Here is a 14,680-nt window from a genome sequence, read left to right on the forward strand (position 1 = left end):
AGATCAGTACTCACAGTAGGCAGTTTTTACTGGCTCAACTCTTTCTGTGCTACAATATTCTCAGTGGATTTAGAAATCCAAAAGATTGGCACACATCTTAAGATCATATGGAGAAGACCTCATCAGCACATTAGGCACATTTGGAGCTTCACCAAATAAAAGTAAACAGGTTTATCAGTAGTTCTTTCAGTACAGCAGTAGTGACTTTTAACATGATACAGGCAAACCATTTTACATACTAGTATATTTACATAACATTTACATAACATTATGCACACGCACACAAACATCTCACAAAGTCATTTAGAATGATAAATGTCATGTGGTTTCAATTGGAGATACAATCAAGATATATTACCCTCTGAACCTAATAAGTCAGAAGTCACCTCAGAGAAAGAAATGTAAGGTTGTGTTTGACCAAAGTAACTAAATATCTTTCACGGCTACATATACAGTATAATGTATGTTTATTTAACCTATTCCTGATTAGACTAGTATCAGAAAAAAAATTACACAATACTCACTTATACACTATTTACATACAGTCATTGAAAGAAAAAACATGCTAACATGCTAAAGGTCATGCCAGATGCCCTCATAGCACGTGATAACAAAAAACCTGTGTCTGGGAGAATTCAAGGAGACATATTATGCTCAGTTTCAGGTTCATTATTTCATCAGTTGTCTCATACTGTCCAGTGCTGCAGCACAGAAAAATAATAAGTCCTCAAAATGCCCATAAAATGGAAAGCTGTAATTTTTTTCTATGGTTACAAGTGACTTTTTGCAAGTGCTCTTGATTGTTATGTGGCCCATTACCATGACATGGCCATTTAATGGCAAAATAGCACCTTTTAATATTTGAAGTAGGTTGTAACTGATATGTCAATAATTGATGAAATATTCCAGTCAACTTGATACTTCACCTCTGTTGCCATTAACACATCAAAAACAATGACCAGGGGCCAGTAGTCCTTTTTTTCTGACCTTCCTGATTTGTCGGAGCACTTCACTGGCTGACAGCAGAAAAGAAATAAAAAACTTGATATTTGAACGCTGATAAAAGAACAGGGAACCACGATGGATTGTTGATGATACCTAAAAGTTAATAATGTGCACTAAAAGTTAATAATAAGGCAAGTAACACCTACTGTATGTAGTTACAGATCATGGACAACCAATGCGATGTCAAAAAGGCAAAGATTTTTCAGCCCTGCTACTGCTTTAGTGCTTTAGACCTGCAGTGACTCTAATATCTCTCATATGTGTTTGGCAGAGGCACAAGCCAACCATCCACATTCATACATTTACACCTGATATCTTCTAAGAAGAAAGCTTTTGGTTGATCTGTCTTTTCAACTTTTTCAAAGATTGCCTTTGATGGATGGGTGGGGTGTACTTTGTGGAACAATGTATCAGGTTTGATGTGATACAGGTGGACCACAATGACTGGAACAGCCTTGCACAGACAGTTGGATGTGCAAACGCAGTTCTCTTTATAAAGTAACATCAACTGTATTTCTCCACAGCAGCCATTCTTGAGTTTAATGACGCAGTCTGTTTGGCCTTTATAGTGTGTAGAGTGATAAACAGTGTGACCCTTAGAGAAGCTGTCATAAGCTTCTACTTTTTTTTCAAGAACTGGTCGATTCAAGAGCTCTTGTATCACACATTTGGTGGATCCTGTGAGGTCCACATGGCGGGATTTTCCAAGAGGTTTGGTAGAGCCAGTGTCATCTTTTATTGGTCTAAGCTTGGCTAACAACTCACCAAAGTCTGATTGTCGGTGAAAAACTGAAGAACTAAGGTGTCTGGGTAAGTGCTGCCAAACAAGAAACCTCTGGTAAATTTGCCGAGGGTTATCCTTAAGGCCATTAAGCAGAGTCCTTAGATTTCCATTGTTTCTCTCAAAACTAAATGTTGATGTTGTCCAGAGAGGCCCCCAGTTCTGTACACTTTCAGTTAAGTGGGTTAACTGATGGCAGTTGAAAGACACATTTTCTTCACCATACAGTTTTTTCATGGTTTCTACAAAGTGCACCAAGGAGGCATGGGCCAGCTGAAGGTCATGTTGGGATACGGACTCTTGTAGCAGAATGTGAATACTAAATGACAAGACAAAATAATGTTCCAGATATGTAGGATACAGGATACCTGGCAGGACACTAATAGCATAAAATAGGAGGAATGCTCGCCACTCCCATGCTTTCCAGTTCTCCCAACAGTTCAGTGACCGCGGAGATCTGGTTATTTCTGTTGGTGGCTTTAGACAGAGAAGACGGGAGTCCATTTGTAAAATGTTGTCGTGACCTACATACCAAGGTTTAGTAGAGTTAACTGGGTTCAACCACAGAGACATAAGTTGCTTGGACACACCCATGAGAACTGAGTGCAGGTAATCGGGTACAAATCCGAAAACAATGTCAAACAAGGGAAGTATGGAAAGCAAGGACAACCCTTTTACTCCACGTTTTGAACTGCCAGTGTTTTCAGCCTCTTTTGCATCATCCTTAAACATTTCGTTTGACCTTGCTGCTTGTTTGTTTTCATCATATGGGAAGGACCTCATGCATCCCTTGTGTTTCTCCACCACGATGCCAGGGTGTAAACACCAGTCACATCCATATTCACCATTGAATTTTTTGCAATTCCGAAGGAGCGGCCTCGCCACGGCGTCGGAGGAGCAAACCAAGGAGAAGACTTTTGAGGAGTGAACTGCGCCATTGCCATCTGTCCACTGAAAGGGATTTTGGGCTAAATCGCGACATTCATCAATGAACGGCTTCAGAAAAGTGTTCATCGTAGGTTTTTCTGGGCCAAACCAAAGTCCTGCAACTATGACATTTTCCATTCTTTGTGTGTAAGGAAGTTCATTAATGGTAAACTGAAGGGGCCAAATTGACCATCTGGTTGGTTCATAAATTGGTACTTCATCACAATTCCACATCAGTGTAAGATCATCTGCAGCCAGTTTTCCTTGTCTAAGCAGATTCTGGTACATTTCCCCATCCATCACATCTTTAATGTCATTCCCATGATTGACTGTTTTGGGCAACAACTCAGTGCCATGATTCTTAAGGACGTCTTTCAGAAGGTCTTTCAATGATACAGACAAAAAGAAGCGTCCCCTTTCAGAACTGCTTTTTTTGTTGAACATTGTGCCACAGCTACAACGAGCATCATCAGGATTTTTTCCCATGTAGTTTTGACAGTTATCACAGTAAAACTCAGCAGACAAGGCAGGAATCTTATCAGAGAGATGCTTCAATGAAATAACCAGGTTAGGGCTGAGAAAATTCAGTAGAGCCATTAATTCACCGAAAGCCGCAGTTAGGCGGTGACGCAGAGTGAAGAGTATCACACCAAGTAGGCCTGTACTCAAGTTACTGTTGGACACTGGCTCCTCACTCTGTGAAGACAAATATTTTCATAAGCATAACACAAGGATTTGAAGAAATGTGTGTGTTTAAAGGTCCAATGTGGAGGATTTCAAAGGCTCTTCTGGCAGAAATGAAATATAATATTTAGACAGTAATTATGTTTTCATTAGTGTGTAATCACCTGAAACCAAGAATCGTTTTTTTGTAAGCTTAGAATGAGCATGTCATATTTGCATGGGGAGCAGGTCGCCATTATTATGAAGCCTACCTGACTTTTTCTAAGACCCACCCTACTCTACCTCTGATTGGCTTGCGTCTATCAATTTCAAAGGACGAAAGCCTCGACAGCTTTGTGGTACTGGTACTACTACTGCTAATTACATCCAATAGGTTTTTCAACGGGACAAGGCGAGAAAATTACTGAGGGTTAACTGCCAGGCGCCTTCCTCCCTTTGCAAAAACCTAATAAGTCTGTGTGACAGAGATTTTCATGGCCCTGGCAGTCTGCTGGACAGCAAGAGTGGGAGATAAATGGGACCGTGCTCCTGTTCTCAGCTGTCCTCCCATGTCCACGCACATCTGGGTGCCCTCTAGTCTGCCGGACAACCAGGATGGTGGTCAGTGCACCAACCACAAGTCAGTGGTTTAATCACGCCACAAAAGAGACAAGTTAGAAGCTAGCGTGCTATTTTTAACTGTATTTTCTGTGGTTATCTGGGGTTAATGGGCTGTGCGTGTATTTTTCTTACAGTTGGTCTATAAAACAAACAACCAGCATTTGAGCTGTAGTTTCCCAGGTGAACACACCTACCACTTTGGCTGTTGCAGCTGTCTCTGGGCTCATGCTGGGTGCGGACCAGAGGCGGGGCAGTCTGCCAGCAATCTGCTCTACCTAACAAGCCCAGACTCTCTTGGCACTCACACTTGGTATATTTATTATATTATATATTATTATATTTATTTGTGCTCCAGTGGGGATTGAAATCACTGACCAGCTCATGTAATGAATGGGGCCATACAGTATAAGTTCTTACCAGCTCATTGTCACGGTCTGTATCAGATGTTGAAGTGGACTGAAAGTGCCATGAAAAAATAGTTGGATCCTGCATAAAAGAACACCTTATTAAAACATACTGCAGCCTGCAGTATTGGATTAGTTTAGATTCAACTTTATTATAATTGTGCAGAGTACAAGTATTCAGACAGCAGAATGTAGTATAAAGGTGAGTAAAGTATAAAGCCTTAAGAGCAGAAAATGGTGATGTGCAAAGATAATGCCATAACATCTGACTGGACTTCTAACATCAAGTCTAATCCTTCAGGTTAATGGAAAAGTTTGACATTTTGGGAAGTATTCACTTTCCTGTAGAGAAAGTCACTTTCTAAACAAACATCATTTGTGATTAAGGCAAGATTTTAGTTGCTAGTCTGTTTAAAATGTTTATGTTCTGCACTGCCTTTGATTTAACTTCTAAGGCTCATCATGGACCATCTTGCACTGACTTCTTTGACTATCCTTTATTTACTCTCTGTTGTTATCTTTTTAAAAAAACAAAATTTCAATTATTTTAATTTGCATTTAAATGCTTAGCTTTCTCAGTGTTTTTAATCCACACAAGTACAGTAAATATGATCCAGTTAGCCTAGCACAAACTGAGGAAAACAGAGAAGCAGCTGGTCTGGCTCTATCTGAAGGTAACAAAATTCACCTGGCAGCACCTCTTATTTAACCTATGGACACGAAAAAGAGCATGCTGTAATTCAAACGTGTTTAGTTTGTGTGTGTGCTCACAGAACTAACCATTTCGGGGTCGTCCTCTTGGTTTGAATATGTGCCAGTGTCGGTGTCCATCATATCAGGAGTATCAGCATGCATTCCTGTCTGGGCCTATAGTGGAGACACATGCTTAAATACATGTGTTCAAAATTAGTGTGTATATGCAGGTTTATTAAACACGGGTACACCCGCTTAAAATAGATAATTGGCTCATTTTCTTTCGCCAGTAGAGGAGTTTGCCTTTCTTTATTTTTTTTTTCTTTTATGGTATATGCGTTTGACATGATGAATGTGTCGGAAAACAGGGAACACTAGAAAGCAGCAGATCATATTCTTCATCTGACGACATCTGGAAGTTAAACTAAAAAAAAAAGTCTTAATAAACTTCTGAATTAGACACATCACAGCCTAGCTAAGGAGTGAGACATCTCATTTATTTTTATTTCTCATGTTGAGAGGTGCACATGCACAGTATTGATCTGGAAGGTCATGCACCTGCAACTTAAAATATGACTGCTGAGTCCTCCTAATTACAAATGTAAAGTGTTTTATAAAATACAGAAGCACATTACCTGTAAGTATTCTCTCAGTCTCTTTCTGAATTTAACTCTTGGTCCAGTTCTTGGAATCAAGTCATTCAAGTTGCCTGACTCCTCAAGACTTAGGAAAGTTTCCTTGTCAATGCCTTGATCTAAAAGAAAAAAGTATTAAAATGAAACTCGCTCTATCAAGGATATTGTATTAGTGTGGTATTCATTTAAAGCGTAGTTTTTCTGTGAGATATGTTTTACCTTCAAATCTCTGAATCAGCTCACTGAGATTCCATTCAGTTAATTTATCATGGACAAAATCACATGTCTCCATTGAATTCCACTGTAGAAGTAGGAAGCAGATGCTTAAACAAATTCCAGCCTATTATCAATATTTTATTAATCGATTATTATTAGAGTGTGTATAACATCTTTGTAAAATACAAAACATCTGAGCGATAGCTTTTTAAATTTGATTCCACGTTCTTCCACTAAAGTGGTTTTGAAACATGAACGCATTAAACCAAAATGGCTGTTTCTTTATGGCCAGGAATGTAATGATATATTTTGTCAAGTTTGCTTGAATTATCTATGGCAAATGCAAACAGATAAGACAAGTTTGCAGAGCGGATACAAGGATGCTCATTGTGTGCATTTCTAGGTAACTTTATCCAAGATCTAGATAGAAGTACAAGCTCCTGTGACCTTTTTAAATGACAGTGTATTTGAAGAGCACATTACCTGTAGGTATTCTTTGAGTCTCTTTCTGAATTTGACTCTTGGTCCAATTTTAGGAATCAGGACATTGATTCTGCCCGAATCTCCAAGACTTAGAAACGTCTCCTTGTCAATGCCTTCATCTGAAGTGGAATGGGGAAAAAAACTTAATTGTGATGACAACACATAGGGTCCTGTTTTCATAAAGAAGAAACACACACTGTGATGAGTCACAGGTCACTGTTACATCCTGAACATACACGTTTAGATGTCAATGCATACAGGTGCAGAGATCAGTGGCTGAATGACTTATGTTGGCTGTATCTCCACCTATGAACTTACACCTTGAATTAGCTGAAAATGGAGCATAAAGCTGTCACATATTCATGTCAGATATCTACATATAAAACACAAAGTTCACCATTGTGCTGTAATTTCAGTGTCATTAATTGCAGACCTACTTGTGCTAACCAAAGCAGAATGGTAATACAGTACCTTCAAATCTCTGCTTGAACTCTCTGAAGCCCCATTCAGTTAATTTGTCCCGGACAAAATCAGATGTCTCCATGTCAATTCACTGTAAAGATGGTCAGCAATTGAAAATGGTTAATATGACATGTATTATTTAACAATCACAATCACTTATTTCTTCCACTTTCATTTTCAGCTGTCCGACCTCAGATGGGGGCTGGGTATTGAACTTTGATACTTTGATTGCACCGACCGAATTGCCAAGATACTCTCGAGTATCAAATTCAAATTTATCAAATTTCAATACCTTAGGAGTAGAACTGGTATTGAAACAACAGGAAGAGAGCTCAGAGATTAAATTTAAACTTTTGAGATTAAAAAGTAAATTTATCTTCACTCCTGTTTATCAACCTGACTGCAGCAGCGATCTGCAGAGATCACCTCCGTTTTCGGGCATTTATCTAACATTACTTTAATGTTGACTCTCTACTGGAACTGGCAGGGAAATGTGCTTTACTGCATGGAAAACATTACAGAGAGAAGAGGGGAAAGAAGGGTAAGGTAAACACTGCATGAGTAACATGAATGGTCCTGCTGTCTAACTCTGGGGTGTATTTTGTGGAAAGATGTATCAGGTTTAATGTCACACAGGTGGACCACAATGGTCCTGCTGTCAAACTGGCTTCACTTTTGATATATACACCATTAAACAACCACCACTGCTGATGAAAATCTATTAGGCTTATCTATGTGAATCAGGCACAGATTTCCCTATCCAGGAGGTAGCGACAGGCAACCACATGAAAAGTACCATCACCTTCAATAAGACATGGGTTTGAACATTGTTGGAGACATTTGGGATAATGTTAGTACACAACTAAACAAAATATATAACAAAGGTTGAGTTGTTTTTAGACATTTTAATGCAGAATTCCTACATATTATATCTTTAAGTCATTTTTTGGAAGCAGTGATGTAGAATGTAGAATATTACATGTTTGTTGTTTTAAGTGTGATTAACAGGTTGAAAGGGTTGTGAGTTAGTTATCAAATTGTCCCGTCAGTTTATTTGAAGATGCCATTCATATACAGGACTGATCACTCCAACTGCCTTTACTGCTGTTTACCCACGAGAACCACACCTGCAGTATGTCAACAAACAGCAGGGCTTCTCTTTTTAATAATAACACCACAGAGACTAAAACACAGCTATATAATAATAACCAGTCCCTCTGACATAAACCAATATAGTATTTGATAATGAAGATGTACTTACATTCCCACTTTTGAACTACTGTAAATCTGCTCCTCTGATGCTCGGGATACTTCTGACTCTTATAATGACTGTCCCCTCCCTGCAGTGACAGAGATCACATGGTTCAATGGGTCTGCTACATCGGAAAGACCATAAGAATAAGACAAAGGCATGGATAAACCGGTAAGAACAGTGCAGAGGATATTTTCTCTTTTTAAACACAGATTGCTTTACTGAAAGAACAAGTTGCAATACATATATATATACATATATATATGTATGAGGAAAATGTGATTGCAACACTAAAGTGCTGATTTGAACTTCAGTACTCCCTACCAAAGAGCACCTCATCACATTTTGTTTGAAATTCTTGAGCACTCTCAACATTTTCTTTCTAAGGCCATTTGTGTGTTTAACTCGTTCATATAATGTGTACTCATACTTTGTAACTTGCTGGTGCATTGTATCTACAGTAGTATTATCACTGTTGCACACTCACAAAACAGGCAAACTCATGCAAATAGAATGCAAAACATTTCTCCTGAGGTGGAAATAACCCATAGGGCATACGAGGTGAGTCACGTATAACGCTTATAAACACAGGGTGTTTCACAACATCACTTTTGAGTCTCTAAAAGTGATGGATAGCTTGTGGTGTGATCCTTCGTAATGATTACTTACTTGTGGTGTGATCCTTGGTAATGATTACTGAAATGATTACAAAAGTTTTTATTTTTTATTTATTTATTTATTTATTTTTTACAGATTGTTAAGTGTGTGTAAATGATTGCCTGGTTTGCACAGGTTACAGTTATGCATGGAGTTTTGAGACATTTTTCACATCTCATTATCCACAAATGCATACTGGTGGTTATTTTTCATTTCTGTCATACCTGTTGGGCAATGTTGTGGCTCCACACAACCACACAAATTTGAACTGTTCTGCACGCCAAGACGTAACGAAACATACGAGAGGTATGTGTTTAACAACAGAAATCAAACAGAGTCTGAGTCAGTTGAAGAATTTATTATTGACTTGAAACTGAAGTGCCAGTCATGCAACTTTGGAGAGCTGGCAGGGTCTCTAGTCAGAGACAGAATTGTGATGGGCGTTAGAGATAAAGGAGAGAAGCTACTGGGAGAAGTTGATTTGTCGCTGGAAAGGGCCATACAAATATGCCAGGCCAGAGAAGTCACACAACAGCGTCTGAAATCTATGGATGGCGTCACGACGATGAGGGAGGCGGAGTGCAAAGTTGAAACAGTTACGACCAGCCAGACCAACTTGCAAGCTAAACGAGCAACGAGGGGAGATGTCGGCAGGGAGCAACAACTACGCGCATGTGGCAACTGCGGAGGAGAACATCGGCCCCGACAATGTCCGGCATTTGGAAAGGAATGTCGGCTCTGCGGGATGAGGAACCACTTCGCCCATGTATGCAGGCAACGGAGGCCGAGAAAAAGAGAGAAGAAGGTGAATCTGGTCCGAGGTTCAGACGTGGAGTTGGACGATGAGGACACAGAGGACCTCTTCGTGGGATCAATTGACAGAACATCAGATGAGGAGGAGTGGACTGAAACATACAACGTGAATGGGGCAGACATCAAATTCAAAGTGGACACTGGAGCCCAGGCAAACCTCATAGCCGAGACTGAACTGCCAAATCTACAGGTAAAACCTCAGATTAATACAGAGGCTAAAGTGAGACTGAGGGCTTATAATGGGGATATCATACCTAATATAGGAAAATGTAAAATGATGTTGAGAGATGGTCACAAAACACACGAACTAGAATGTATCATTGTCAAGGGCAAGAAAGCATCCCTCCTAGGTTTAAAAGCAAGCATTCTATTGGGACTGGTGAGGGGAGTGCATAAAGTTAACAAAGATGGGATCGTGCATAATATAGAGGATGAATACACTGATGTATTTCAGGGGATAGGAAAACTTGGGATGGTACATAAGATACAGCTAGAGGACAACTACAAACCGACAATCCATGCACCTCGCAAAGTACCACTAGCTCTAAGAGAAAAACTCAAGGCCGAGCTTCAGCGACTTGAAGAGCTAGATATCATAGAAAGAGTTGTAGAGCCCACAGAGTGGGTCCACTCATTAGTCATAGTAGAGACACAAGATAAACTGAGGCTATGTATAGACCCAAAAGAGCTAAACAGATATGTGAAAAGAGAACACTTTCAACTTCCTACCAGGGGAGAGATTTTTGGAGACTTAGCAGGTGCCAAATATTTCTCCAAGTTAGATGCCTCCTCTGGGTTTTGGCAAGTGTGTCTAGACAAGGAGAGCTCTAGAATTTGCACTTTCAACACTCCTTTTGGGCGTTACTCTTTTGAGAGACTGCCTTTTGGCTTAACATCCGCACCAGAAGTCTTTCACAGAACCATACAACAGATTTTTGAAAGAGTGCCAGGCACAAAGGTTTACATCGATGACATCTTGATTACTGGATATACTATGGAAGAGCATGATGCCAGGCTAGCACAAGCTTTAGAAGCTGCCCGGTCACATGGGTTGAAACTAAATGCAAAAAAATGTGAGTTCAGAAAAACTAAAATCACCTACTTAGGTGAGGTGTTGACAGCAGAGGGTGTCCAGATAAGTCAGAGTAGAGTGACAGCCATCAAAAACATGCCGCCACCTACTGACAAAGAGGGGCTACAACGCTTTCTAGGCATGATAAATTATGTGGGTAAATTTGTACCTAATCTAACAGCACACGCTGCTCAGATGAGGAGTTTGCTATGTAAAACCACTGAATGGTGTTGGAACAGTAATCACCAAAAGGAGTTTGATGAACTCAAATTGCTAATCACAGAAGCTCCTGTCCTCAGGTTTTATGATGAAAAACGTAGAACTAAGATCTCACCAGATGCTTCTGAATCGGGCATAGGGGCAGTTTTGCTACAAGAATATGGCAACCGATGGAGACCAGTTGCATACACCTCCAGAGCTCTTTCAGCGGCAGAATGTAACTATGCCCAGATAGAAAAGGAGACATTAGCTCTGTCATACGCGTGTGAGAAGTTCCATGTTTTTATATATGGTAAAACAGTGTGGGCAGAGACTGATCATAAACCCCTAGTCACCATCGCAAAAAGGGGTTAGCAGACAAACCTCTCAGGATCCAAAGACTATTTCTAAACATGCAGAAATATAACCTAAAGCTGGAGTTCAGCCCAGGCAAAGAACTACTTGTGGCAGATACCCTGTCCCGGGCATATGACAGTACTGAACCAGATGCCATGTATGAACAGAGAGAAACGGTGCATGTAAATCTAGTCAAAAAGAGATGTCCAGTGTCAGATGAAATGTGGAAAAAAATGGCCCAAGCCACCACTAATGATGAGGTCCTACAAAAAACTATAAGAGGCATAAAATGTGGTTGGCCAGTAAATTCAGTACCTGCACCATATGGCCATTTCACAGACGAGCTGTCGGTGATAGATGGGGTGTTATTCAAGGGCTCTAGAGTGGTGGTCCCAGAAGTGCTAAGAAAGGAGATGTTACAAAATATTCATGAGGGGCATTTGGGGATGGAAAAGTGTAAAAGACGAGCAAAAGCAGTACTATACTGGCCCAAGATGAACAGTGCAATCGAAGACATGGTCAGAACATGTGAAATCTGTCTAACATACAGAAATAAACAGCACAAGGAGCCTATGTGGGTAGAAGAAAAGGAAAAGTTGACACCCTGGAGTAAAGTGGGAATAGATCTCTTTACTCTGTATGGCAAGGACTATGTGTTGCTAATGGACTATTATTCTCACTATCCAGAGATGGCAGTACTGAAGGACACCACTGCCAGCACTGTGATGACCCACATCAAGTCCTTCTTCGCACGCCATGGAATACCCAGCACAGTACGGACAGACAATGGACCTCAGTTTAACTGTCAGGCTTTCAGAGACTTTTCCAAGATGTACGGATTTGAACATGTTACATCTAGTCCATTATACCCACAGTCCAACGGGTTGGTCGAGAATGGTGTCAAAATAGTGAAACTGCTGATTAAGAAAGCATTGGACTCAAACTCAGATCCTTATTTAGCTTTGTTAAACTACAGAGATACTCCACTGAATCATGGGAAGTCCCCGGCAGAACTGTTATTCAATAGAAAACTTAAAACAAGGTTACCAGTGTTTCTAGAGTCTGAAGCACACAAGGGTAACAACAAGGTGTTCAATGCAAAAAGGAAGAACAAATGTGATCAAAAAAGGCACTATGACAAAGGAGCTAGAGCACTGAAGCCTCTTAATCCAGGAGACAGAGTTAAAATGCATGATGGGAAAGGTTGGAATGTTGAGGCACGGTTAGTTAAAGGTGTGGCACCCAGGTCGTATGATGTTATCACTCCTGAGGGGGTTACTTACAGGAGAAATAGAAGACATTTACTGTATGTGCCACAGTTAGAACCAGTAGAAGTACAGGAGGATGAGGATACTCCTCAAGAAAACACTGTTGCATCTCAGATGGCACTAAGAGTAGAGCCCACACCAGACCACACTTATGGACCAAGGGAGATAAGGCAGTCTGACAGAACTACATCAGCACGCACTACAGAGCTCAGTGAGTTAAGGAAGTCTAGTAGAACCATCAAAGCCCCACAGAGATTGATTGAACAAATGTAAATACTGCTGTCACACATGAGCAGATGTTCTGGTAAACATGTTCTGGTAGATGTTCTGGTAAACATGTAAAAAGAAAATGTTACTGCTGTTCTGGTAAACATGTAAAAAGAAAATGTTACTGCTGTCACAAATGTGTACATGTTCTGGTAAACATGAAAAAAAAAAAAAAAAAGGTCTTGTTGAGGGAGATGTGACATATTTGGGACTTGGGAGAGGGTCACGTGACAGCAGTGCAAGAGAGGCGCGGGAATGTAACTAAGGGCAGAGTTGATTACAGGGTTGAACCTGGTAGCTGAATAAAAGAATATGTTAAAAAAGAACTGGGAGTCGCTTCGTCCATGACACGGAAACAACACAAACATGACCCAACATGAACAAATACCTGCAGTTACCATTAATCCAAAATGAATAACAACATACCTCTACTGAACCTGTTTAGACATGAAGATTAATTATTGGCAGAAAAACAGCTGAACATCGTTGTCCTGTATAAAAGAAGTTTTGAAGATCAACAGCATCAGGACTGTGACAATTTCTTTCTCTTCATTGACAAAATGAAGACCAAAAACAATGAAAATAAATGTCAGGGAGAACCTTGAGCAGCCTTTGGGTGCTTTAATGACAACATTAACCACAAAGAAGCCAAACAACCAGTGGCATTTTCACTCAGAAGAGAACTTTATTGAACAGTATATAAAATCTAAAAAGATTGGTGACGATTTAATAATTGTCACCAAAACATAATTTTCATTCTCATAAAAACATCCAATGACCCCTCGAGTCCTGTATGAAAGCATCTGTATTTGTAATGTATCCCCACTCATTCATTCAGGTTTTCCTTTGTCACCTGTCTGTACATTTATGCATTTAAAATCAGAAACAAAACAATCAACTGGTTTATCACTATCATCTACTCTCTATTTCTCAAATATGAACACACAGAAAAATTATTTAGCATTAAGACAAAAGGGTCATTCAAGATCATTTGTTTGAAAAGCCTGATGTCCGTGTCATATCCAACCTATTGCTTGTAATCAAGGTTCAAGGCTTAATAAAAACATCTATACATAAAATATCATTTAAATTGCAGTGCATTGATCCCAATCAACCATTAAACTTAACTAAAAAATAACAACTAAACTCAAAAAATAAAAAATGTGAACGAATAACATATAAAATAAAATCAAGAAGGAGAAAAAATGAAATGTCTCTGCATCATAATGGCTTGGAGGCTCGGACCAGAACAATGAAAACCACAACTTCCCTGCATGGTTTAAATCTGACTGGGGAACTTTGCTAAGACACACACACTTTCAGATGTTGTACATGTACATGATGTAAACATGTTCTGGTAGATGTTCTGGTAAACATGTAAAAAGAAAATGTTACTGCTGTTCTGGTAAACATGTAAAAAGAAAATGTTACTGCTGTCACAAATGTGTACATGTTCTGGTAAACATGAAAAAAAAAAAAAAAAAAGGTCTTGTTGAGGGAGATGTGACATATTTGGGACTTGGGAGAGGGTCACGTGACAGCAGTGCAAGAGAGGCGCGGGAATGTAACCAAGGGCAGAGTTGATTACAGGGTTGAACCTGGTAGCTGAATAAAAGAATATGTTAAAAAAGAACTGGGAGTCGCTTCGTCCATGACACGGAAACAACACAAACATGACCCAACATGAACAAATACCTGCAGTTACCATTAATCCAAAATGAATAACAACATACCTCTACTGAACCTGTTTAGACATGAAGATTAATTATTGGCAGAAAAACAGCTGAACATCGTTGTCCTGTATAAAAGAAGTTTTGAAGATCAACAGCATCAGGACTGTGACAATTTCTTTCTCTTCATTGACAAAATGAAGACCAAAAACAATGAAAATAAATGTCAGGGAGAA

This window comes from Pagrus major, chromosome 23, assembly GCF_040436345.1.
Source record: "Pagrus major chromosome 23, Pma_NU_1.0".
Lineage (NCBI taxonomy): Eukaryota > Metazoa > Chordata > Actinopteri > Spariformes > Sparidae > Pagrus > Pagrus major.